This window comes from Narcine bancroftii, unplaced genomic scaffold, assembly GCF_036971445.1.
Source record: "Narcine bancroftii isolate sNarBan1 unplaced genomic scaffold, sNarBan1.hap1 Scaffold_114, whole genome shotgun sequence".
Taxonomy (NCBI): Eukaryota; Metazoa; Chordata; class Chondrichthyes; order Torpediniformes; family Narcinidae; genus Narcine; species Narcine bancroftii.
In genome coordinates, this window is record NW_027211849.1 from 999048 (window position 1) to 1024666 (window position 25619).

A 25619-nucleotide genomic window follows, 5' to 3' on the forward strand; every position below is an offset into this window, starting at 1 on the left:
AAAAAGAATAATTTTCCTTATATTTAATAGCTTTTTCAATCAATTCCATGTTCGCTTCCAAACATAGTTTTTAAAGAGTTATGCAGCAATCAGAATATTTTTATAGAAAGGTACATTGGCTAGAGTATTTTTGCAAAATTTAACATGGCAATATGCATTAGGGACGACAATCGCTTCATTTTCAGAATTATTTACTAAATTATTAGTTAATTATCAGTTAAAATTTATTAATAGGATGTTCAATGTTAATCAACCTCCACACTGGGCTAAAATGTTATTATCACAGATTTCACATTTTATTATACATCAGTGTATATTTAGATGGACTCCTCGTCTTTTGCATTATTATAATGTGCCAGTATTATGACATGTATGTGATACTTGGTATAAAAGAAATCTGTCAATAGGAACTGGAGGTAAGGTTTCATTACAAATTCCATCATATCAGGATAACTACATCTCCTTCTCGATAAGTAATCTCAGTATTTAAAGATTTGCCAGATGAAAGGTGTTCAAGTGTTAGCAGATTGTTTTGAAGATGGGATATTTTTTTCTTATGTTAGGCTTCAGGAAAAAATTGAGGTACTGTTAAATTCTTTGCTTGCATATTTTCAAGTACATGCTCCAGTAGTGAAGAGTTTTGGGTGGGAATCGAACATGCCTAAGTTAACTAAATTTAAAAATTTAATTGTAAATGGGGCAGAAAGGGATTTATTTCAGAAATGTATTCTTTGTTGCAAGAAAAAATGGCTAAACTGGATTTAGATAAATCAAAGCCTAAATGGGAGAAAGATTTATCCTTAGAATTATCCCAAGAAGGATGGACTACTATGTGTGAAGATAGTGTGACTAAATTTGGTGAACTATAATTTTCAACATCAGTTGTATTAAATCCCGGAAAAGTTAAAAAGATATGGATTTAGTCATTCGGATTTATGTTTTAATTGTGGGACTCAAATTGGTACTTTTTTTTCAATTCTGTCTGGTTGTGTGATAAAGTAAGTCTTTTAGGATAAAAATTAAAGAGTTTAAGGCGGAATTATTGGAGACTACTTTAATGTTAGATCCACTGCTTTTTTTAAATGGGGTATATTACAACTTTAACAATGGGTTTAAGAATGGATAAATCTCAAATTGAGTTTATTCAGTAAGTATGAGCAGTGGCGAGGGAATGTATTGGGATTACTTGGAAAAATTATGTGGATTTAAATATGAATCATTGGCAAAATGAAAGCTTGTATTTGTTTGGAAAAGATAACAAATTACGTGATTTTTTAAATGTGAAGATTGGTCTAAAATTTACAGTCTTTTGCCTCTCTTCCTTCTTAAAGAGTGGAGTAACATTTACAATTTTCCAGTGCAGACTTGGCAGACAAGGATAGATGGACTTTAAACATGAACATGGTGAGTAATTAGTGAAGCTATTCATTCAGATATACTGCTCACAACTAAGTAATTCCAAAACACCCAAGTTATAGGGTTCCACATGAGAGGCGAGGCCAATAGCCGCAGAGATCAAGACAAAGCTGAATCATACACACCATTACTACCAAGATTTACATTAGTGACATATCAGAGTCAATGCGATACTTTAAGATTAGTTACAGCACAGTAACAGACCCTTTAGGCCCACAAACCTGTGCCTCCCAATTCACCTTCAACACACTCATACTTTTTGAACAGTGGGAAAAATCTGGACCCCCCTCCCCCACCCCGGGGAAAACCTAAGCACACACAGGGAGAACATAGAAACTCCTCACAGAGAGAGCAGGATTTGAACCCCATCCCTATCACTGGCAGCGCAACAGAGTTGCGATTCTGCCATCCACTGTTGAACCATGTTGGACATGAAGAAACTCAAATCAAGGAAGTCAATAAATGGAGAGCATCAATATTTCATGAGTTGGTACGGATTAGTCCAGATTTTGAGAAAAGATGGATGGACAGTACTTTGCAACAACATAATAACAGTCAGTACAAAAGAAGCCACAGCGAGCTTGCATGGGAGCCAGGAAGGGAAAGTAGCCACTTGATTGAAATAGAAGCAAGAGAATAGGCTCAGGAGCAAGAACCCAAGTGAGAGAAATTCTGGTTCATGAGCAAGTCACGAAAACCCAATGATGCCTTCCAAAGTTCATTCCAAAGGCATTCATCTCAATTTATTTCTCCAGTTTGGGTATTTTAGATCATGACCATTCCGCAGTATTCTTCAACATGTGTTGTTATGAGGTGTAACAATGCAGCTCGTATTTGCACAGCAGATACAATAAGGGATCCACCCTTCCCCCTCTCCTTCATAGTGTCTATTTAAGACAAACATTTTTCTCTCAATTTGCCCATAATCTGCAAAGAAATGATGATGAGATCACAAGATGTTGCAATAGAACTTCATTCATCATTTGATTTGATCGTCTAAACAAGTTTTTTTTTATAAAATACAGACCTGTGAGGATCTCGGATGCATTGCTCGGGTGGAGGTGGGGGCTGGTACAATAAGGACATTCAAAACACTCTAAGATACATGGATGGAAAAATAATAGAGGGTAATGAGTGTGAGGTAGGGAAGGGTTAGATTTGTAACGGCACTGATATACAATCGTTTACAAACAATTAAAGAATACCCTCACACGTTTCCTCCAGAAGACAATGCAGTCGACCTTCTTTATCCTCCTCAGACACAACATTGCATTCTTCAACTCCCCAAACATCACCCAGCCAAACCCCTTTGACCTTCTCCTTAGCTCAGTGCCACACGGTGATCCTGACCCTCTCTGTCAACTCCTCCTGCATCCGAGATCCATCACCCATATACTGACGCTTAACGCACCTGCGCACGTGGGCTATTCCTCCAGTGCGACGATCCAATTACATCATCAGCGGCAACTGGCACCGTTCCCAAAGCAGGCAGATACATCACCGTGACAGCCCCCTCCCCCCCACCTCCAGCCTCTGCTCCATGCAAGGAGGCGACTGAATGGAACTGTCCCCAGGGTAACGGTCTGGAGGGTTAACAGTTCAGCCTGAACTTGTATGATACTGCAAGACAGGAAATGCAGGGGTACGTCTAGTCCTCTGGCGCACGGGTCCTCTGGCGCACGGGTCCTCTGGCGCACGGGTCCTCTGGCGCACGGGTCCTCTGGCGCACGGGTCCTCTGGCGCACGGGTCCTCTGGCGCACGGGTCCTCTGGCGCACGGGTCCTCTGGCGCACGGGTCCTCTGGCGCACGGGTCCTCTGGCGCACGGGTCCTCTGGCGCACGGGTCCTCTGGCGCACGGGTCCTCTGGCGCACGGGTCCTCTGGCGCACGGGTCCTCTGGCGCACGGGTCCTCTGGCGCACGGGTCCTCTGGCGCACGGGTCCTCTGGCGCACGGGTCCTCTGGCGCACGGGTCCTCTGGCGCACGGGTCCTCTGGCGCACGGGTCCTCTGGCGCACGGGTCCTCTGGCGCACGGGTCCTCTGGCGCACGGGTCCTCTGGCGCACGGGTCCTCTGGCGCACGGGTCCTCTGGCGCACGGGTCCTCTGGCGCACGGGTCCTCTGGCGCACGGGTCCTCTGGCGCACGGGTCCTCTGGCGCACGGGTCCTCTGGCGCACGGGTCCTCTGGCGCACGGGTCCTCTGGCGCACGGGTCCTCTGGCGCACGGGTCCTCTGGCGCACGGGTCCTCTGGCGCACGGGTCCTCTGGCGCACGGGTCCTCTGGCGCACGGGTCCTCTGGCGCACGGGTCCTCTGGCGCACGGGTCCTCTGGCGCACGGGTCCTCTGGCGCACGGGTCCTCTGGCGCACGGGTCCTCTGGCGCACGGGTCCTCTGGCGCACGGGTCCTCTGGCGCACGGGTCCTCTGGCGCACGGGTCCTCTGGCGCACGGGTCCTCTGGCGCACGGGTCCTCTGGCGCACGGGTCCTCTGGCGCACGGGTCCTCTGGCGCACGGGTCCTCTGGCGCACGGGTCCTCTGGCGCACGGGTCCTCTGGCGCACGGGTCCTCTGGCGCACGGGTCCTCTGGCGCACGGGTCCTCTGGCGCACGGGTCCTCTGGCGCACGGGTCCTCTGGCGCACGGGTCCTCTGGCGCACGGGTCCTCTGGCGCACGGGTCCTCTGGCGCACGGGTCCTCTGGCGCACGGGTCCTCTGGCGCACGGGTCCTCTGGCGCACGGGTCCTCTGGCGCACGGGTCCTCTGGCGCACGGGTCCTCTGGCGCACGGGTCCTCTGGCGCACGGGTCCTCTGGCGCACGGGTCCTCTGGCGCACGGGTCCTCTGGCGCACGGGTCCTCTGGCGCACGGGTCCTCTGGCGCACGGGTCCTCTGGCGCACGGGTCCTCTGGCGCACGGGTCCTCTGGCGCACGGGTCCTCTGGCGCACGGGTCCTCTGGCGCACGGGTCCTCTGGCGCACGGGTCCTCTGGCGCACGGGTCCTCTGGCGCACGGGTCCTCTGGCGCACGGGTCCTCTGGCGCACGGGTCCTCTGGCGCACGGGTCCTCTGGCGCACGGGTCCTCTGGCGCACGGGTCCTCTGGCGCACGGGTCCTCTGGCGCACGGGTCCTCTGGCGCACGGGTCCTCTGGCGCACGGGTCCTCTGGCGCACGGGTCCTCTGGCGCACGGGTCCTCTGGCGCACGGGTCCTCTGGCGCACGGGCCCTCTGGCGCACGGGCCCTCTGGCGCACGGGCCCTCTGGCGCACGGGCCCTCTGGCGCACGGGCCCTCTGGCGCACGGGCCCTCTGGCGCACGGGCCCTCTGGCGCACGGGCCCTCTGGCGCACGGGCCCTCTGGCGCACGGGCCCTCTGGCGCACGGGCCCTCTGGCGCACGGGCCCTCTGGCGCACGGGCCCTCTGGCGCACCGGCCCTCTGGCGCACCGGCCCTCTGGCGCACCGGCCCTCTGGCGCACCGGCCCTCTGGCGCACCGGCCCTCTGGCGCACCGGCCCTCTGGCGCACCGGCCCTCTGGCGCACCGGCCCTCTGGCGCACCGGCCCTCTGGCGCACCGGCCCTCTGGCGCACCGGCCCTCTGGCGCACCGGCCCTCTGGCGCACCGGCCCTCTGGCGCACCGGCCCTCTGGCGCACCGGCCCTCTGGCGCACCGGCCCTCTGGCGCACCGGCCCTCTGGCGCACCGGCCCTCTGGCGCACCGGCCCTCTGGCGCACCGGCCCTCTGGCGCACCGGCCCTCTGGCGCACCGGCCCTCTGGCGCACCGGCCCTCTGGCGCACCGGCCCTCTGGCGCACCGGCCCTCTGGCGCACCGGCCCTCTGGCGCACCGGCCCTCTGGCGCACCGGCCCTCTGGCGCACCGGCCCTCTGGCGCACCGGCCCTCTGGCGCACCGGCCCTCTGGCGCACCGGCCCTCTGGCGCACCGGCCCTCTGGCGCACCGGCCCTCTGGCGCACCGGCCCTCTGGCGCACCGGCCCTCTGGCGCACCGGCCCTCTGGCGCACCGGCCCTCTGGCGCACCGGCCCTCTGGCGCACCGGCCCTCTGGCGCACCGGCCCTCTGGCGCACCGGCCCTCTGGCGCACCGGCCCTCTGGCGCACCGGCCCTCTGGCGCACCGGCCCTCTGGCACACTGGCCCTCTGGCCCTGATGCAGAATGTGGACATTCAAAATACACTGGCTTCAACCTGTTGATGGAAACAGTGTTACATTTTCCATTCCTGTCAATCACAAAACACTATGGATGGTGCCATAAGACCTGGAAAGGACCATCGTAAATGGGCTAAAGTGGTTTACGAACAACATCATGTCAAAGAAACACACGAGTACAGTGTTGTAAATCATTTGGCACATCCACTGCAGATGATGCTGCCACATAGGAGAACATCAGAGTAATCTCATTTTTCGAAGAAAATCAAGATAACTGACCTGTTCATGAGCACTGTGTCTGGACTCAGATTCACAAACTCACCTGGCAAGGTCAGCATACAGTCATAGACTAGCTCTTCCACTAAACATCCATGATCTGCCCTAAGAGCTGTAGTCACACAAAGGAGAACCATTGGCAAACTTTCGCTCCATGTCGATGATTTGCCACCTGCTGTCAATGGTGCTTTCGATCGTCAAGGAAAATGCTCAAAGATGCTGTTGGCCCTGAAATGCTTAGCCATAATTCAGGTAGTGCCCAGAGGATCAGTGAGAGCTCGGACTAATGCTGACTCGAACTGAGACCCTCGATCTGTTGTAATAGTGCCCAGAACACCAAAAGATGGAATCCAATGATCCACAAAAGTCCCATCAATTGTCTCTACAGAGATGCCGATGATAGGAATTTTATCCTTCCACCTGGTAGTCCTGTCCTCACACGTGAGCAGAAAAGTACATTGCCGAGATGGCAGAAGTGGACCTTTCAAGCCACAAGGTGCATGTGCTGGAAATGGGAATCCAAAACAACAAAATCCCCCAGCTTGAATTTCATGTGCCTGGAGACTTTAGGGCATTGACCCAGCAAGCAAGTCCTTGCCCATAATCCAACATTCTGTTTTAAACGAACCCAGGTAAGATGTTCCTTAACCAGTTTGATTGATGCTCTTCCACCAGGAAGAGATAGATTGTGAAGGGAAAATCTCCTGCCTCATAGCTGCACACACAAATAGCCTAGTCCTTCCTGTTGGGGGAAAAAAATCAGACCAACATTTCAGCCGATTCATCCAGGGTCGCATCTTGCAGATGGAGACCAGAGTTGATCTGGTTACACCGGATGAAATCGGGATCAGTGCATCGTACATGAGCCATGGCATTGAAATTGATGTCAGTAGTTGTATGTAATGTCGCACCTGGATTGGGCACCAATTCGCTTTCTCTCAGATGTCACGTGTGTCTGATGAAAATTGAAGGATGAAGTGCAAGTGCTGAATCTCCCTTGGCAAGTAGAGATACAGTATGCATAAGAGGCTGGTGGTCTGTACAAATGGTCAAAGGATGACCTTCCAATAAAAAAGCTGAAATATTGGATTGGAAATTGGGATTCATGAGGGAATTACAAAGAAACATTTCCAAATTGTATCTTCTACTTCAAGAGGAATCTCCAAATCCAGACTTGAATAAATCAAAAGAAAGATGGGAATTGGATTTGGGAACTGAAATTGACCCTTTTTGCTGGTCTGACACTTGTTGGGACAGCAGTTAATGTTTTTGATAGATTAGTTAATAATAACTTATTCATCAATTATATTTCATGGCACATCAATTAATTTATTCCTAATTTTTCAAATTCATGTTTTAGATCTGAATCCAATCTTAAAATTGATTGTGGGGAAATGCAAAATTGTATTTCCTTAGCAAAGGTGATTTATAATATTAGAACTGGGTATGATACCTACTTCAAAATATGGAAACCATATTTAGATATGGGTTTGGATATCTAATGTATTCACTTCTCCACCCCACCACCACTTTTCTTTAATCTTAATGGTTGAACCTTATCATGTTGGTTTAATTCTACTATTTTATTAATATCCTGCCTTTCCTTTTGGAAGGGAATAGTAATCACAGGAGCTTTGCACCTAGATCTGTATTTTTTTCTTTTATACTTTTTTTCTCTTCTCACTTTTATGTACAGTACAACATTTATTTTTTTATTCTATTTTGATCATTGAACGTATCATTTGGATACGATTCTATTATTATATTGAACTGTATACAAAACTATAAATATATATTTTTTAAAACAGAAATGTTTCACTGCGAGATAGATAGCTAAGAGTTCTTGCCCAAATGTACTATACTTTGCCTGAGCCAGTGACCGCTTGGCTGAAAAAAAACACCAAGGTTCCAATTGCCCACAGACTAGTTGTTCGAACACTGCTCCCACAGCACTGACAGATGCATCTGTTGTAAGAGAGCAAGGCCTTAGGCATTTGATGTACAAGCTTCGTGACATTTGCAAGAAAAGTGTTCACATCATGGAAAGCATACACAAAGTTAAGGTCTTTTTGAAGCAGACATCAGATCCTTTGAGTCGTTCAGCAAGAGGTAATAGAAATGCTGTGGCATTCACCAGGGAACAGCGATAAAAATACCTCATACCTAAAAACCATCACAATTGGCCAACCTTAATGGGGGGAGGAAATTCTCAAAATTCACGCACTTCTCATTCATCAGCCAAAATACCATGTTGCATAACTCTAGGTCCCATAAATACAAGATCAGAAGCACCAGAAACACTTTCCTGGGATTAATCACGATGCCACATTCCTCAAGCCTTGGAAACAATGAGATAAGGTGGCTCTTGTGCTTCTCTTCATCCACACTTACAACCAGAATCTCCTCGATCAACACAAGCACCAAAAAAAACCCAAGGCCAGTGAGTTCGTGGTCCATGAACCACTGGAATGTCTGAGCTGCATTCCACAGACCGAATGGTATTCTCAGAAACTCAAACATGCCGAACGGGACCATCACTGGTGTCTTCGTGACATCCGAAGACTCAAATGGAATCTAATAGTAAGCATGTACTAGATCTATTTTAGCAAATACATATTTGCCGTGGAGGTTGGCTGAGAAGTCTTGTCAATTTGGAATATTGTATCAGTCAGGCACGGTGGAATTGTTCAGGGGACGATCATCTCTGCAAGGCCGCCAATCCCTAGTATTTTTCAGAACCATATGCAACCGTGAAGCCCAGCAGCTGTCAGATCTGTGGACGACACCCAACTCTTGCCAATCCAATCTTGCGATTTTAAGATAATCTGGGGGCATTACGACCTGCGTCTCAGACCCTGCCTTTATATGGTGGCTTATTGCATGTCTGTACACCATTACGATGGGGTCACGAGGCGAGGAAAACACTTGAGCAAGGCTTGGAAAGGGCAGGAATCAGGTTGAAGGCTTGTCAGGCAACAGATGGCATTGGAAGGACAACAAATGCAGCTCAGTTGCATTCAAGAGCTGCAGTCCACACAACAACGTTTTTTCAAATACATCACGGAAAAATGTGACAAGAAATCCACTCCCAAAATGGAATTTTCCACATTTACAACTGAAAAACCACCCAAAAAGATTGCAAGACAGAAATGAAGCACGAGTAACCTGTGGCCATGTTTGAAAAAGAGAATCATTTGTAGCTGAAAGAACACATGACATATTAGAAAGACTATGTTCCTCAGGGATTGGAGGGACCAGCACTGATCCAAAGTGACAGATAATTTTGGAGTTTTACATAGAGATGGCAAACAAATAACCTACTCCAACAATTGCCTCAAATTGTTTCCATTTTTCTCAGTTGCCTTCGATAATCACTCTCAAATGAGAACAAGATCCCAAGACAAAAGAACAGAACCAGGCCACCAGGCCCATCGAATCTGCTCCGTAAATACACACTGAGCTACTCTGCACTCCTTCCAATTTCCAGCCTTTTCCGCATATCCCTTCATGCCCTCACTAACGAGATACTTGTCTATTTCTTGTTTAAATACTCCCAGTGATCTGGCATCCACTGCTGTATGAGGCAATAAGTTCCCCAGCTCCATGACACTCTGGCGAAAGAAGTTCAACCCAATCTCTGTTTTAGATGGATAACCTCTAATTTTCTTGTCCTCGACTCACCCACCAAGGGAAACATCTTACCTGCATCCACCCTATCTAAACCTTTCAAAATACAAAATATCTCCATGAGCTTTCTTTTTTAATTTCCGATACCCCAATGAATACAATCCAAGAGCTGTCAAACTCTCCTCGTACATTATATTTTGTATTCTGGAAATCATCCTCATCATTCTCCTCTGCACCCTCTCCAACAACATCACATCCTTTCTCAGATAGGGGGCCCAAAACTGCACCCAGTACTCAAAATGAGGTCTCACCAGTGCCCCATAGAGCCTCATTAACATGACTTTTCCCTTGTACACTATTCATCTTGAAATGAATGCCAACATAGCATTCGCTTTCTTCATGACCAATTTCACCTGGTCATTAACTTTTAGTTTTCCTTGCACAAGGACACCCAGGTCCCTTTGCACATCCAAGGTCTGAATTTTCATCCCATCCAAATAGTATGCTTCCTGTTTATTTCCACTGCCAAAATGTACAACTGTATATTTCTCGGTGTTAAATCTCATCTGCCATCATTTTGCCCAGTTTCCTAATCTGTCAATATCCTTCTGCAACTTTACGGTTTCTACATTTCCTACTCTGTCCCCTATCTTGGTGACCTCCGCAAATTTGGCCACAAAACCATTTAAACCACAATTCAAATCATTAATTTATTTTTCCTTGGAATATATCTATCCTGCATTCCTTTTATTACTGCCACATGCCAATCCAGAATCGATCATTACTGAACCTGAACATGTTTATTGTGATAAACATCTTCTAATAAATGTTCTGGGTTTAATTTTTAAAAATCTCGTTGTGGCTCCTCTTCATCAACTGTTTGGAAGCTGAATTCACAAAATTTTCCAAATATTTTTTCAGCAATAATTCTGTGGTACAGAGGATTACTCATCTTTCCTAGAGGTTAAAAGTTGCATTTTGATTTTCTTGTCTCAACTGAACATTGTACAAGGTGAAGGCTGATTAAAATGGATTCAGTATTGATGGCCTTTTACTTTGCATTATTGCTGTGGCTCCACAGCTTGAATGATAAACTGGTGTTTCTACAGGGAATTAACTCATGGAAATGTTCTAAATACATTCATTGGAGATAGACCTTTGTGAAAAGTTTATTGCCCATCGGCAACAATCCTTGAAAAGAGATGAATCATCACCCAACAGAGCATAATCCCATCTGTCAGCACATGGTCCATACGCATCACCCATTATTCCCTCTTGTTCATGTGACCAACCAAATGCCTCTTAAATCGTGGTGATTTCACCACTATCCTGGCAGCGTGGGCCAGACCCCCACCGCACTGTGCAAAAACCTGCCTCACTTCTCTCCTTTTCCCCTCTCATGTTCAATATAGGCATCGTAGTATTTTTACATCTCCCACAGGGGAGGGGGAAGAAGAAATCTACCTTCTCCAGGACTACAATAATTGGATAAATTTCAACCAGGTCATCACTCAGCTTCCAATGTTCCAGAGAAAACTATCCAAATTTGTCCAACCTCTCCCCAGAACCAATGCTCTATCCCAAGCAACCCCCTGAAAAACTCTTTTTGTCATGCAGCAACTAGAAATGCAGAAAACACTTGAAATGTGGTCTAACCACGTTTATACTTCATGCCCTGCTCAATGAAGAATACTTTCTTTAACACCCTACACTTTTGTTGCCACTTTCAAGGAGCTCGCGCTTGCACCCCAAGATCCCTCATTGCAACACTACTACAACTCTTCTCAAAGTGCAAGACACTTGTCCAGATTAAACTCCATCTATAATTTCTCTGCCCACATTTATAAGTCATCTGGTTTGGAAGGGAAAATATGAGGGGAACTGAGTGGATCAACAGGACAGAGAGAAAACCTGGGGGGGTGTGGGCTGGTTACATGAACTTGGACAATTCCATATTCATACCATCGATTCACAAATTCAATAAGAGATGGTTCCTTTGTATTTGACCTCACCCAGACAATGGAGGAGGCAGAAGACAAAGGTCAGTGTGGGAATGGAATGGAACTTAAAACATCTTGTGACCATGAGCCAAGATGGCCATTGTGATCCAAGTGGAGGCGCTCAGCCAATCTGTCATTTACTCTGGATTGGGTTTCTTGCCACAGAGGGCACGGACATGGTTGGAGGAGGTGAATTTGAAACTTACCCTTCATGAGAATCCCTGGATGGTGGTAACTGATGTAGATTGCAGGAGAAAATGCCCGAGGACTGGGAGGAATTAGGAATCTATAATTATTTGAAACATCTTACTGCAAGATTCATCACCAACGAGTTGGAAAGCCGCTTCACACTATTCTCCCTTTCAGAAAGATTTAGTTAATAAACAAAACAATCTTTCAGCACAGCCAGGGGCAAAAGGGCTCTTAATTTAGTCTTGCAATCCACAGACTTTGAAGATACCCACCATAAAAGACTCATAATTCAATTCTAGATTCACTTCTGGTGGATGTATGAGAGCCAGTGGCTTGCTAAATCAGATGAGCCTTATTCTGAGTTTCCATTTTGACTTTCACACCATCAAATGCAAGCCCCAGTTTTTTATCCCCAAGTATTTTCTATCCTTACCCACTTTGCAACCACTCCTACCTGAAATTGGAACAAACAACAGCTAATTTTAACATGTATAAATCATTTACAAAATAATTTACCCACATTTTCACATCACTGTCGCCACTGAGTGATAACTTGTGCCCGTCAGGAAACTGCACCAGCCACTAAAGGATGCTATTTACCTTGGTGTTACTGACTCTTTTCCAGTGTTACTTTCAGACATAATGACATATTCAACATGCACAATATTTCTTTTCTTACTGACCAGAACTAGAAAGCATTGTGTGAAAAAGAGAAAAGCTCAAGTCAACCAGGAGATACAAACTCCTGACTGCAATGTTGCTGTGCACATTTGCTACATTACTGAAGTCTCACAGAGCTTACAACAGATATTCAAAGTCAAGCTATAGCAGAATATGACAAAACGGTACAAGCCCTTTGGCCCACGATGTTGTGTTGATCTAGATATTTCTAACAAAAAAAAAACCCTGTAGCGGCTACTGTGGTAGATGCTGCTAAATAAAGGCAAACACATACAAAGGTAGTCAACTCAAGACTGGTTTATTGCAGACATACACAGACCTTTTATTCCCTGCCTGTCAATGAGAATATTAGTGAACACCTTCCGGTCCACAGGACCAGCAGGTTAAATCTACGAGCCATTAGTGCCCCATGCCTTTAGGCAGGGGCTTCATTTGATCCACTCACTGTACTTTGGTACCCAGCACTGTTAGCCCGCGACGTGTCAGGTAAGTCTGTGAACTGATGGTGGTGGTTTGTAATACTGTGCTGTGCATCCGCTACAACCCTGTTTTTCATTCACCCATATATGCCTGTCTAAGAATCTCTTAAATGCTCCTTACGTGATATTGTAATGGATAAATATATTTGGAGAATTTGGTAATATTTGGGATTTTGGTAAGATTTAGAGTAGGTTACATACATACACACACATACATTTTAAAACATCTTATTTGAAAGACTGAAGAATTATTGAAGATCTCTGGAGAATGTTATTCACATTCAAAAGTAGGTGTTAATCAAACTGATGTCATAAAATGAATGACCATTGTTTGGAAATGGAGCCAGGATGGCTGCAAGTACCTTTCTGCAGGCTGCTTACAGGAAATTCACTCCTAGGTTTTGTTTATCTAACACTAGGTTAAGCAGAAGAAAGAACTCCTGTTGTTTGGAAAAAGAGGAATGGAACTCTGTAGTAGCTTGCAGAAATAAGTTACCATCTAGAAAACCCTAACGGGGCAAAGTTCATCAGTGAGACATTGAGGTGACTAATGGTGGTACCTAAGTTGTGGAAATCCTGGAACAACACACCTCTCTCTAAAAACCCTACAAGAACTATCCTGAGCGGTAAACATTTACCTTTCGAGCACCAAATCCTGGTGAAATTTATACACATTCCATTCTGTGCACAGCGGAATTGCCTGCATCCAGAGAACTTGGAAGAAAGAGAAGTAAGATTGAACTGTGAACCAAATCACTTTTCTTAAATTTAAACACATTACAAATATGTGCACTTAGAATTAAAAAGGGGTTAATTTGGGTTTGTTAAGTATTCTTTTTGGCTTGGCTTCGCGGACGAAGATTTATGGAGGGGGTAAAAAGTCCACGTCAGCTGCAGGCTCGTTTGTGGCTGACAAGTCCGATGCGGGACAGGCAGACACGATTGCAGCGGTTGCAGGGGAAAATTGGTTGGTTGGGGTTGGATGTTGGGTTTTTCCTCCTTTGCCTTTTGTCAGTGAGGTGGGCTCTGCGGTCTTCTTCAAAGGAGGTTGCTGCCCGCCAAACTGTGAGGCGCCAAGATGCACAGTTTGAGGCGTTATCAGCCCACTGGCGGTGGTCAATGTGGCAGGCACCAAGAGATTTCTTTAGGCAGTCCTTGTACCTTTTCTTTGGTGCACCTCTGTCACGGTGGCCAGTGGAGAGCTCGCCATATAACACGATCTTGGGAAGGCGATGGTCCTCCATTCTGGAGACGTGACCCATCCAGCGCAGCTGGATCTTCAGCAGCGTGGACTCGATGCTGTCGACCTCTGCCATCTCGAGTCCTTCGACGTTAGGGATGTAAGCGCTCCAATGGATGTTGAGGATGGAGCGGAGACAACACTGGTGGAAGCGTTCTAGGAGCCGTAGGTGGTGCCGGTAGAGGACCCATGATTCGGAGCCGAATAGGAGTGTGGGTATGACAACGGCTCTGTATACGCTTATCTTTGTGAGGTCTTTCAGTTGGTTGTTTTCCCAGACTCTTTTGTGTAGTCTTCCAAAGGCGCTATTTGCCTTGGCGAGTCTATTGTCTATCTCATTGTCGATCCTTGCATCTGATGAAATGGTGCAGCCGAGATAGGTAAACTGGTTGACCGTTTTGAGTTTTGTGTGCCCGATGGAGATGTGGGGGGGCTGGTAATCATGGTGGGGAGCTGGCTGATGGAGGACCTCAGTTTTCTTCAGGCTGACTTCCAGGCCAAACATTTTGGTTGTTTCCGCAAAGCAGGACGTCAAGCGCTGAAGAGCTGGCTCTGAATAGGCAACTAAAGCGGCATCGTCTGCAAAGAGTAGTTCACGGACAAGTTTCTCTTGTGTCTTGGTGTGAGCTTGCAGGCGCCTCAGATTGAAGAGACTGCCATCCGTGCAGTACCGGATATAAACAGCGTCTTCATTGTTGGGGTCTTTCATGGCTTGGTTCAGCATCATGCTGAAGAAGATTGAAAAGAGGGTTGGTGCGAGAACACAGCCTTGCTTCACGCCATTGTTAATGGAGAAGGGTTCAGAGAGCTCATTGCTGTATCTGACCCGACCTTGTTGGTTTTCGTGCAGTTGGATAATCATGTTGAGGAACTTTGGGGGACATCCGATGCGCTCTAGTATTTGCCAAAGCCCTTTCCTGCTCACGGTGTCGAAGGCTTTGGTGAGGTCAACAAAGGTGATGTAGAGTCCTTTGTTTTGTTCTCTGCACTTTTCTTGGAGCTGTCTGAGGGCAAAGACCATGTCAGTAGTTCCTCTGTTTGCGCGAAAGCCGCACTGTTAAGTATAGAGTTAGGTTAGAGTATAGAGTTAGCCGCACTGTTAAGTATTGTTAAGTATAGAGTTAGGTTAAAGTTTAATTCTATTTTCATGATTAAATTTGATTAAAAATAACTTCTGTTTTAAAAACCACTTGTCTTGGTGAATGTCTCTTGCTGCTGGGTTTTGGGATCCTTTGGGCTCTTAACAATATCTGCTTGGATAATGACATTGGGCCTGTTCAAAGTAGGAAATGGCCTCTACCAGCAGGAATTTCTATTTGATAAAAAAATATTGATAGGTGGCTGGCCACATACTTTTCCTAAAAATTAATACCCTCTCCCTCCCTAAACCACATTCAGCCCCGTGACATCTTTCTACGTTGCATTACTGGGACCACCAAGGACCTGACCCATTTCCCATCTCTCCTTGCAATGCCAATAATGGCAGCTGCCATTAAGAACTGACAAATCACATTTTAATTCAGCAAGCAAGATGAAAATCATCCTGACATCCTGCTTAAAAAGATGGGTCAACAAACCTTCCTAATTTTGTCACTTCATTTTTATTTTGCTTCCCATGGGGCATTAGCAAAAACTGTCCTATCCATTGGCTCACCAAATTATGAGTAAAATCATGATCCCTGTTCATGAAAACCCATAATTTTCAATGTTACACAGTTATACTAGGAAGAATTCTGTAATAAAAGTGAATAAAACATTGAAAGAATTTCCCCCTTATCAACGCTGAGATTGTAGCGCACTAGGCAACTGGGCAAGCAAAAAAGGCCAAATAACTGCAACACTTGGACAGTCCAAGATGGCACAGAGTCCCCTTTATCACTGAGAAGGAGCCTGGGCCTTGCACCATGTGCGGGCTGAGATGCCCTTCACTTCCGCGTAGCGGCCAGCCAGCTGGAGAGTGATGCTGGAAGTCAGGGGTACGTTACCAGAAGTGGGTGGGCCAGTGAGCACACGTGGGAAATTTAAACCAGAAAAGCCAGTCTTTGTTTTACACTCACCTTGGTTGGATGTCTCTTTATTTGGTAGCGCTGCCGCAGCGGATGCTACAAATGGATAACTTCTTACTTGCTGCAACCAAACAGGTCTGCAAGATACACCAACCTAAATAGAAAACATGACCAGAAATCCCAGAGATCATAAATTCAAAAGGATTGGTGAAATCTTTACTCTGTATTTTTAACACCAAAGTCCCTATATTTTTAAGGCATTCGATCAAGTAACTGAGAAACATTACATTTTAAACACATGGTACGTCAGGATCAGAAGGATTGGAGCATTATTGTTCAGGTGACACAATTTAAAAAATAACATCTAACTTTATGAAGAATGTGATACTACAACAGGAAAAACGGATGGAATCAGACACATTCTATGAGCATTGGGAAGCAAAAAATGGATTGGTATTCCATCCCTTCCTCAGCGACCCAATGACCCCGACAGGTCCTCCCCGTCCTGCGACCATAATGGAGTCCAAAGGATCAATCAGACCCCACAATGGTCGCAAGTCGGCGTTTTGCCCCCGTGCGAGGAGCCCTGAAGTCTTGTAGGAGTTTATAAATAGTTATTATTTTAATTAAAGGAGTTTAGTCCAAAGGTCCCACAATGGTCGAGTCGGGGGGGGAGGGTGGGTCCACGATGGTCGCAAGTCGGGGTATTGCCCCCGAGCGAGGAGACCTGAAGTCTTAGAGCCTATTTTTAAAATCAAATGATTTGACAAACGAGAACAGTCACAGGATTGACTTTGTGACTCAAGGTCCATTAGCTGGGGGCAGCCATCTTAATTTCTGTGCGCATGCGCCAGTCGTCAGTTGCCGCGAGCGGAAAGGGTTCGTTTCGTCTCCCTCAATCGGCACATGCGTATCTGCAACATATGCGCGAACTCACCACGCATGCGCAAACAAGACTTGCCAATCACCTGACCCCGCCCCTTCACGCTGCAAGTAACCCCGCGGCCTCCAGCCTCGCCCTGTCGGCGGCATCAGGCCTCGCACCGACGCCTAGGCTCCACCCAAACACCCCGCCGGTACCGGCCGCTCCCGGGTGGGGCCCGGTGGGCTGCGGGTCGCCCGCTTTCCCTGGACCGCGCGGCTGTGGAAGGTTCCGGCGCCTCCGCCAACTTACTCCCATTCGCGCCCGAGGCGACACGACGGACCCCGAGCAGACGACGCTGCCGCAAATGTCCCGCCTCCTCACAGCAAGAGCCAATCAACCAGCGAACCCGCCCATCAATCCAACCCGACTTCAGCGTCCAATCAAATAGCGGCCTCACCGAATCGACCCGTTGCCTCGCGTAACTGAAGCAACCAATCAGCGAGCGAGCGAGCGAATACACAGGTGAACCCAATGAGCATCAGAAGACAAATCAAGCAGTCGAAGGATCAGAAGACCCTTCGGCCCTTCCACTTTTTACTAATCCAACAACAATCAAATCCTTGGGAAACACAGGATCACTTTGTCCTGGCTCCAGGATTCCTCTGATCTCAAGCAATACATTGTACCCCAACTGCAAGGGAGACTATTTATTCTCAATCTTTCCTTCATATTTATTACCGCTTCCAATTTAATGTCTGCTACTTTTTTCAAAGTATTTACATCTACGTTCAATGCATATGATCCCTCTACGAGTGGGTACGGCAATAAACTCATCACAAGTCCATGGATCCCAATTTCAAATGCACCTTCAAAAGCGGAGAGAATTCCAAGGATATTACATTTTCATTGAAGACATTTCTTAAAGTCTAAGCAGCTGATCGGTTATTGGGAAATTGTGACACTTGGTGTTCGGTTCCTTTGCATTATCCTCTCTCGATCCGTGCTGCTGTGTCCTCTCATAATGTTGTAAGGTCATCTCCCTTTTTACCAACGACCAAGAGATCCACATTCAAACTTTCCTTCTATCACCTGCTTAAAACACCCCAGAAACAAATCTGATGATCTTTGTGCACTTCTCATGCTTCAGGTAAGGAAACTGTACACGTGACTCCCGATGTAAGATGAGCAAGACCATTCGATGTGAAATTGGAGCGTGCGCGCTACTGTGATGGGTGGAAAGGCAGACACACGCCCAAAAAATCAAAGTCAAAGACTCCTTTATTACACTCGCAGCTCTGCTTCTATTCTCTCCCTGCTGCTGTCGACTGGAGTGATGTCACATCCATGCCGGCCTCCAATTGTTTGGTGTTCCCTTCTTTGTTGATTCCTGCCGTGCGCGTTGTCCCCTGGTATGAAAGTTGTTGGTCCCCGTGGACACTGAACAGTTGCCACATTCGTCGGCCATCTTGTGTACAGAGTGGCATCCCAGTTAGCATGATGCCCCACCTTCCTAGAACCAGCGCTGTTCGCTGCTTTCGGTCGCCTATATCTGGGTCGTGGGGGCTGAATTTGCTAATGTCCAGATGTGCTGGTTTGAGGTGGTCAATGGTGAAAGTCTCTTCCTTCGCACCGATATCCAGCACACTCACCATGATGTGTGGAATGAATGATACACACCCGTGAAGTTGAAGTCGAAGACTGGTTCGTTGAACTGGCAGCTCTGCTTATATACTCTCCCGCTACTGATGACAGGTCTTTCGAGACGGCAAAGCCAGCCTCGGATTGGTGGGTGTTCTCGCCATTGCTCATTGCTTCCCACTGTGCGGGATGTCACCTGGGATGAAGATGATTGGTTGCCGCAGGATCTGTGTAGTCACCGCGTTCGTCATCCATCTTGTGTACTGGCTTTCGACCTGGTGAGCAGGCCGCCTCAACCATATATTGTGGAAGAATATGGACCCCATATTTACAAAGGGTGGCTCTAACATTCCCTTTCTCCTTAAGGCCTCAGTTTTTGAAAAGGAACATTCAAGTAATTAGTTCTCCTGTTGGGGGTCCCTTGTCCTCATTTTTCTTCTTTTTCTTTTAGCAAGGGGATGGAGGGGAGATGGGGTGGTTTAATGGGGGTGGGTGGGATTTCTTTATTCTTTATTTTAACTATGACAAGTGTATTTATATTTTATTTGTGTTATTATTAATTGTGTGAATTCTTTGTGGATTTTATTTATAAATAATATTTTTAAAAAATGATCAGAGGTCAATCCACAGGACGTAAAGTGGCCTAGAGCAACACTGGGGACACCCTCCTGCCCCCCACCACCCCAAATATCAATGTGATCCACTATGATCATTGACAAAATCATCGAGGACCCCTTCACCCGGCCAACAGCATCATCCAGCTATTCCCGTCGGGAAAGAGATCCAGGAATTTCAGAGCCGGTACCTCCAGGCCCAGGAACAGCCTCTTCCTCCAGGCAGGGAGAACGTGGAACGATTGATGAGCAGCTCATACAAATACTCCTCGACTCTGCTATTTATTCAACAATATCGAGTAATTTTTCTGCATGTGCTGTTCATGTATCATTTGTCTGTTGTGTGAGGGCTTGGTTGTGTGTTTGCGTATGTTTATCCCAAGAACGCTGTTTCATCAGGTCGTTCTTGTGCTATCCAAGGGTAATAAATTTGATCTTGTACTCTGGAGCGGGTGCAGAATAGATTTTCTGGATCGGAGAATGTATCTCATGAAGCAAAGTTGACTGAGTAGGGCTTTTCTCTTCCCCTCCCCCCAACCCCGCAAAATTGACTTTATTTACAAATTATTTCCAAAGAGGAAGACCGTTTCAAGTCCTTTCTCCTCCTGCTCTTGTATCCAGATATTCCCTTCACTACACATTGCTGCATACGTCTCTGTTTACCTTCATTGCCACCACTTTGATACCGTGTGGTTACTGCCCCCCTCTGCTGTTGGAGGAGTTCCCCTTGGTCTCAGCCTCTCAGTGCACGGTTATGGAAGGATTATGATCCATCCCCATAGTGCCTTCGTGTTGGCTACGCCAAGCCTCCGTGCATCCCTCAGCATGTACCCCTGCAGCCTGGAATGTGCCAGTCGGCAGCGGTCCCTCCCCGACATATCCGCTTGCTGAAAGACTGACAGGACACGTTTAACATAGATCATGAGAGCACAGTACAAGCACTTCAGCCCGCGATGTTGTGCCGACCGATGTATTCATACCAAAATAAAAATAACTAACCCCTTCCTCCCTCATAACCCTCCATTTTTCTTTCATCCACGTGACTCAGAGCCTCTTAAATGCCCCTAAGGTTTCAGCCTTCACCACCACCCCAGTTCTAGGGCTCGTCCCATGTCCATGACCTGGTACACATACACTGCATTCCCTCCCCTGTCACCCTCCTGCTCCCCCCACCCCGAGCCAGTAGTGAAGGTGGTTTCTGTCCCAACAGGTGTTGCGGACCTCATCCAGGGAGCAGATCCGGGAGATGAATCCAAACTGCAACGAATTCAGCTTCCCGCAGATCAAAGCACGTCCGTTGGCCAAGGTAAGTGACCCGAGGTGAACCAGAGCTCCAGGGGTGGTTTTGTCCTCTGGGTCCTTCCCTAATACTGTCCCCTGTCACCCACCCCAAAGCCCTCATCTCTCACCAGGCCTGTCCCCAAACCCCTCCCCCTGCTGAGATTATCCCCAAAATACTGTCAGGCCTGTCAACAAAGCCCCTATTCCCCACTGGGCCCATCCCCAATGCTCCACCCATTGCTTGGACCGTCTCCAGAGCTCCTGTCTCCCACCAGGGATTTCAACAAGCCCCTGTCCCACAACATGCCCAGCCAAAAGTCCCTGTCCCCGTCCCCCACGCCAATTCGCCTGTATCCAAAGGCCCAACATCAGGTCTGTCCTCCCACCAGACCAGTTCCCTCACTGGGACCCTCTCCAATCGATTACCCATACAACTACCCCACCAAAGTTCTTTAACCTTCCCCTTCCCCCACCCACAGGCCTTGGTATCTGAGCTGCTCCTAGGACCCCTAGACAGTGGAGATGTGGGGAGGGCAGTGGTCCATCTCCATCCCGTTGACAGTGTCCCATACCTTCACAAAGCTGGGGAATCCCCTGACCCTTGGCACACAGATATCTATCCCATCTGAGCCAGTCCTCTCTCTCTCTCTCTCTCCCCCCACCATCCTGGAGAATGTGGCCCAGTTCAGCTAGCTGCTACAGTACACACTGCCCTTCACCTCTTCCCCAGGACTCCTGATCCCACTTGTCCTTCAACGAGCTGTGTGCCCACAGCCAGGAGCTTCCCCTTCCTAGTTACCCTTGGCCCTGTGGGTGAGTGGGTGGGACATGACAAGGGTTTGTAGGTGGTGGAATTGGGGTAAGAAAGTTTGGGTGAGACCTGGGAAAGAGAACAGTGATCATCCGGCCGGTGTGAGGCATTGAAGATGGAGTCAATGGGCAGTCCCCTGCCGGGTCCATCCCCCAGCATGTCTATCTCCAAAACTGACTCCGCCAGGTCCATCCTCAATATCATCCCCTGCCAGGTCCATCCACAATCCTGTCCCCTGCTGGGTCCAACCCCAAAACCGTCCCCCGCTGAATCTGTCCCCAATACCGTCCCCCGCCGGGTCCATCCCCAATTCTGTGCACGCCGGGTCCATCCAAAATCCCGTCTCCCTCCGAGTCCATCCCCAATCCCACCCCCCGCTGGGTCCACCCCCAATCTTGTCCCCCACTGGGTCCAACCCCAATACCGTCCCCCACCTGATCCATCCCAATACCATCCCCCAGCGGATCCATTCCCAAAAGCATCCCCGCCGGGTCCATCAACATCCCATCTCCTGCTGAGTCCATCCCCAATGCCATTCCCAACTTGGTCTGTCACTAATTCTTTTGCCCAACAGATCCTCCCACAAACCCACTGGTCTCTCCCCAAAGCCCCTGACCCCCACCAGGTCCATTTCCAAAGCCATTGTCCCCCACCGACTGGTCCCCAAAGCTCCTGCCTCCCCACGGGATCTGTCCTGAAGCCCCAGCCCTCATGTCTGTCATGTCTGTCCTCCCACTGGACCGATCCTCTCGATAGTTCATTCAGAACTACCCCACCCCAATTCCCGAACCTCCCCCTTCCCCCACTGACAGGCCTTGGAACCTGAGCTGCTCCTGGGACCCCCAGATGGTGGAGATGTGGGGATGGCAGTGGTCCAGTCTCCTTGCCGGTGGCAGTGTCCCAGACCTTCACCGAGCTGGGGAATTCCCTGACCCTTGGCACCGGGACATCTGTCCCATCTGAGCCAGTTCTCTTTCTCCCCCCACCCTGGAGGCTGTGACCCTGTGTAGCTGGCTGCTACGGTACACACTGCCCTTCACCTCTTGCCCCAGGACTCCTGCTCTCACTTGTCCTTCGACAAGCTTTGTGACTACAGGCTGGACCTTCCCCCACCTTGCTACCCTTGGCCCTGTGGGCGAGTGGGTGGGCCATGACGAGGGGGTTGTAGGTGGTGGAATTGGGTAAGAAAATTTGGGTGAGAGCCGGGAGAGACTGGTGATCATCTGGCCAGGGAGAGGCATTAGGGACAGAGTCACTGGGCAGGGGTCAGAGTCTCAGGGAAACATGGGCACTGGAATTGGAAGCAATCACAGCTCATAGAAAGTAGGAGGAAGAACCCTGGGAATAATTGAGAGTGGCGAGGTTAGTGCCGCGGTTAGAAAAACACTGATAAGGGGCCAGCGAGCCGGGTTCAAATTTGACACTGTCTCTGGGGAGTTGTACATTCTTCCTGTGTCTGCGTGCATTTCCACAAGTTGCTCCTGGTCCTTCCACCATTTAAAACGTACCGGGGTTGTAGGTCATTGGTGTAATTGAGTGGTTGTGGCTCAGAGGCTGAAAGGGCCTGTTCCCGGGCTGCATGTGTCAATCTAAAATCTCCATCTAAAATGATAGTCCTGCCTGTCATGAATTATTTAAGGATTCAACTCAAAAGTGTGGACAAGATAGACAACTCCGATACCATCCTTTTGGCCCTTCTTTTCTGATGGCCAAGCTGCTTACAAACAGTTCATATCCCTCTCATCCTTTTCATTCCACGGACCCATTCAACTTGCATTGCATTGTCAATCTCACGGCCTGTTGGAAGAAGTTATTTCCCTGTCTGGCAGCCTGATTTTGTTCCTCCATATCTCCTTCCTGATGGTAGTGGGTCAAAGATGCTGTGTGCTGGATCTCTGCGGGTCTATTTACAGGCCCCATCCCTGGACAATCAGAGGCCCCTTGTCTCGAAGTCCCATCCATGTGGCCCCTCACTCATCAATCCCTCGTCGGAACACAACTACCCCCTCCTTACCTACCTCTACCAGCCCTTAGTATCCTCATGACAGTTCCAGGCACCTGTTATGTCGACCCTTGATGACCTGCGCCAGCTCTAATTTGGACCCTGGCATCACCTAAACCATTGGAATAAGCTGCGCCTTCTACCCTCGAGAGCCCGAGGGAATCCGCACCCTCAGCAGTGTCCTGCTGGTGCACCATCGAATGCCCTCCATCCCCTTCCACTGGATCCCTGCTGTTATCAGGCTCCTGGATGGACCCCACCCTGGCAAAACTACCCATATTTTCACTGATCCCTCTGTACCTCTACATTCCGTCCAGGGATCAGGGTTGTGCTGTGGGACTGGTGGAGAACAAAACAAAAATATCAGGAGACAGGGAGCAGTGGAGAGACCCCCAGATCTGCAAGATGGGGACAGTGCAGAGACCCCCTGCTCCAGGAGACAGGGAGCAGCACAGAGACCCCCCAGTTCTGGGAGACCGGCTGAGTTCTACACAAGTCTGTAAGTGGCTGGAGCAGGAAGTATACAAATCTATGTTCCAGGGTAAACTGGAACAAAAGCGAGGAATGCACTTTGGTAAATCAGTCCGCTGTCCTCTTCACAGTCAGATCTGACTACCTGAAGGTGTCGGGGATCTGGCTTGGAGAGGCCGAGGCATGCAACAAAAAAATGGTCAGAGCCGATTGTAAAAGTCCACCAGAAACTGGGTCTGTGGGAATGACATTCCCTCTCAGTAATGGGGAAGAACCTGGTCACCAGGTGCAAGGTGCTCTCGGTACTGCTGCGTGTGATGCAGGCATGGCCCATCCCACACACCTCTGCCCTGGCTATTACCAGAGCAGTTTCCCTCTTCATGTGGGGATCCAAAATGGATGGAGTGGGAAGGAGGTCCATGTACATCGCCAGACTATGGTGTTATGAGCCCAAAGGTCCCTAAAACCCAGCAGCAATAGACATTCACCAAGACAAGTAGTTATATAAAGATAAGTTGTTTCTAATTATCTTTAAACATGAAAACAGAATCAAACTTTAACTTATCTCTATTAACTTAACTAACCTTAATCCCCTTCTAAGTCTAAGTGCACGTGTATGATGTGTGTGTAAATTTAAGAAAAGTTATTTGGTTCACAGTTCAATCTCACTTCTCATTCTTCTAAGTTCATTGGTTGGAGGCAATTCTGATACTGTGCACGGAATTGAACATGTATAAAGTTCACCAGGCTTTGCCACTCAGGAAAGTTCTGTAGGGTTTGCAGAGAGAGATTTGTTGTTCCAGGATTTTCACAACTGAGCTACCACCATTAGTCAACTCAATGTGTCGCTGATAAAACTTGGCCCAGCACGGTTCTCCAGATGATAACTTCTTTCTTTCAGGCTAGCACAGTGGTCCTTCCTGTTTCATTTATTCCGAGAGTAACATCAGGCAGCCAGCACTTCCAGCGAGCACCTAGGATTAGGTGGAGGTTAAACATGTGGCTCAAGGGGTGGAGTCAGAGACTGGGTTTCAATTCTTGGACAACTGGGACCTTTTTTGGGGAAGCTGGGACCTATACCATAATGATGGGTGACATCTTGGGGACAGGGTTTCAAGTTAGGCAGGATGGTAGGGTGAGGGTTAGTAGGATAAGGAAAGAGACAAGTTTAGATAATTTGAGGGAGGAAAAGCAGGAAGTAGTAAACAGATACTGCAGTGAAAATTGTGAGAATGGTATAGAGGAGGATATGCAGAAGGTAGGATGTAGGAGATCCCTGAGTTGTATTTATTTTAATGCGAGGATTAATGTGGATTGACATGTGGCATTATGATGTGTGGCCATTAGCGAGACATGGTTGAAAGTAGGTTGTGACTGGCAGTTGAATGTTCCACGATTTTGCTGCTTCAGATGTGACGAGTTGGTGGATTAAGATGGGGAGGTGTGGCATTACATGTCAGGGAGGATATTACAGCAGTGCTGAGGCAAGATAGACTGGAGGGCTCGTCAAGAGAGGCAGTGTGGGTAGAGCTGAAAAATAAGAAGGGTGAGGTTATTATTATGGGGGTATATTATAAGCCTCCAAATGGGGAAAGGGAACGAGGAGAGCAAATGTGCAAGGAAATAGGTGGGATATGCAGGTAAAATAGGGTGGTGTTGGTTGGTGATTTCAATTTTCCAAATATTGATTGGGAAATGCAGTCAGTAAAAGGGCAGGATGGCTTAGTATTTATGCATTGTGTTCGGGATTGCTTTTTGCAGCAATATGTTGAGATGCCAACTAGAGTGGGAGCAGTGTTCGATCTGTTGTTTGGGAATGCAATGGGGCAGGTGACGGAGGTGAGCATTAGGGAGAAGTT

At 48.1% G+C, this 25619-nt stretch overlaps 1 long non-coding RNA gene across 1 annotated transcript in view; it reads right to left on the minus strand.

Moving 5' to 3' along the window:
* LOC138750310 (uncharacterized) overlaps nucleotides 1-17320 on the minus strand; it is a 37615-nt gene extending 20295 nt beyond the window's left edge. Inside the window, exons 1-2 of the long non-coding RNA XR_011349249.1 lie at nucleotides 17253-17320; nucleotides 16130-16232 (exon numbers count right to left, since the gene is read on the minus strand). This is a non-coding gene — a long non-coding RNA (uncharacterized lncRNA). The remainder of the gene's footprint in view (nucleotides 1-16129; nucleotides 16233-17252) is intronic.
* Nucleotides 17321-25619: the final 8299 nt, after the last annotated feature.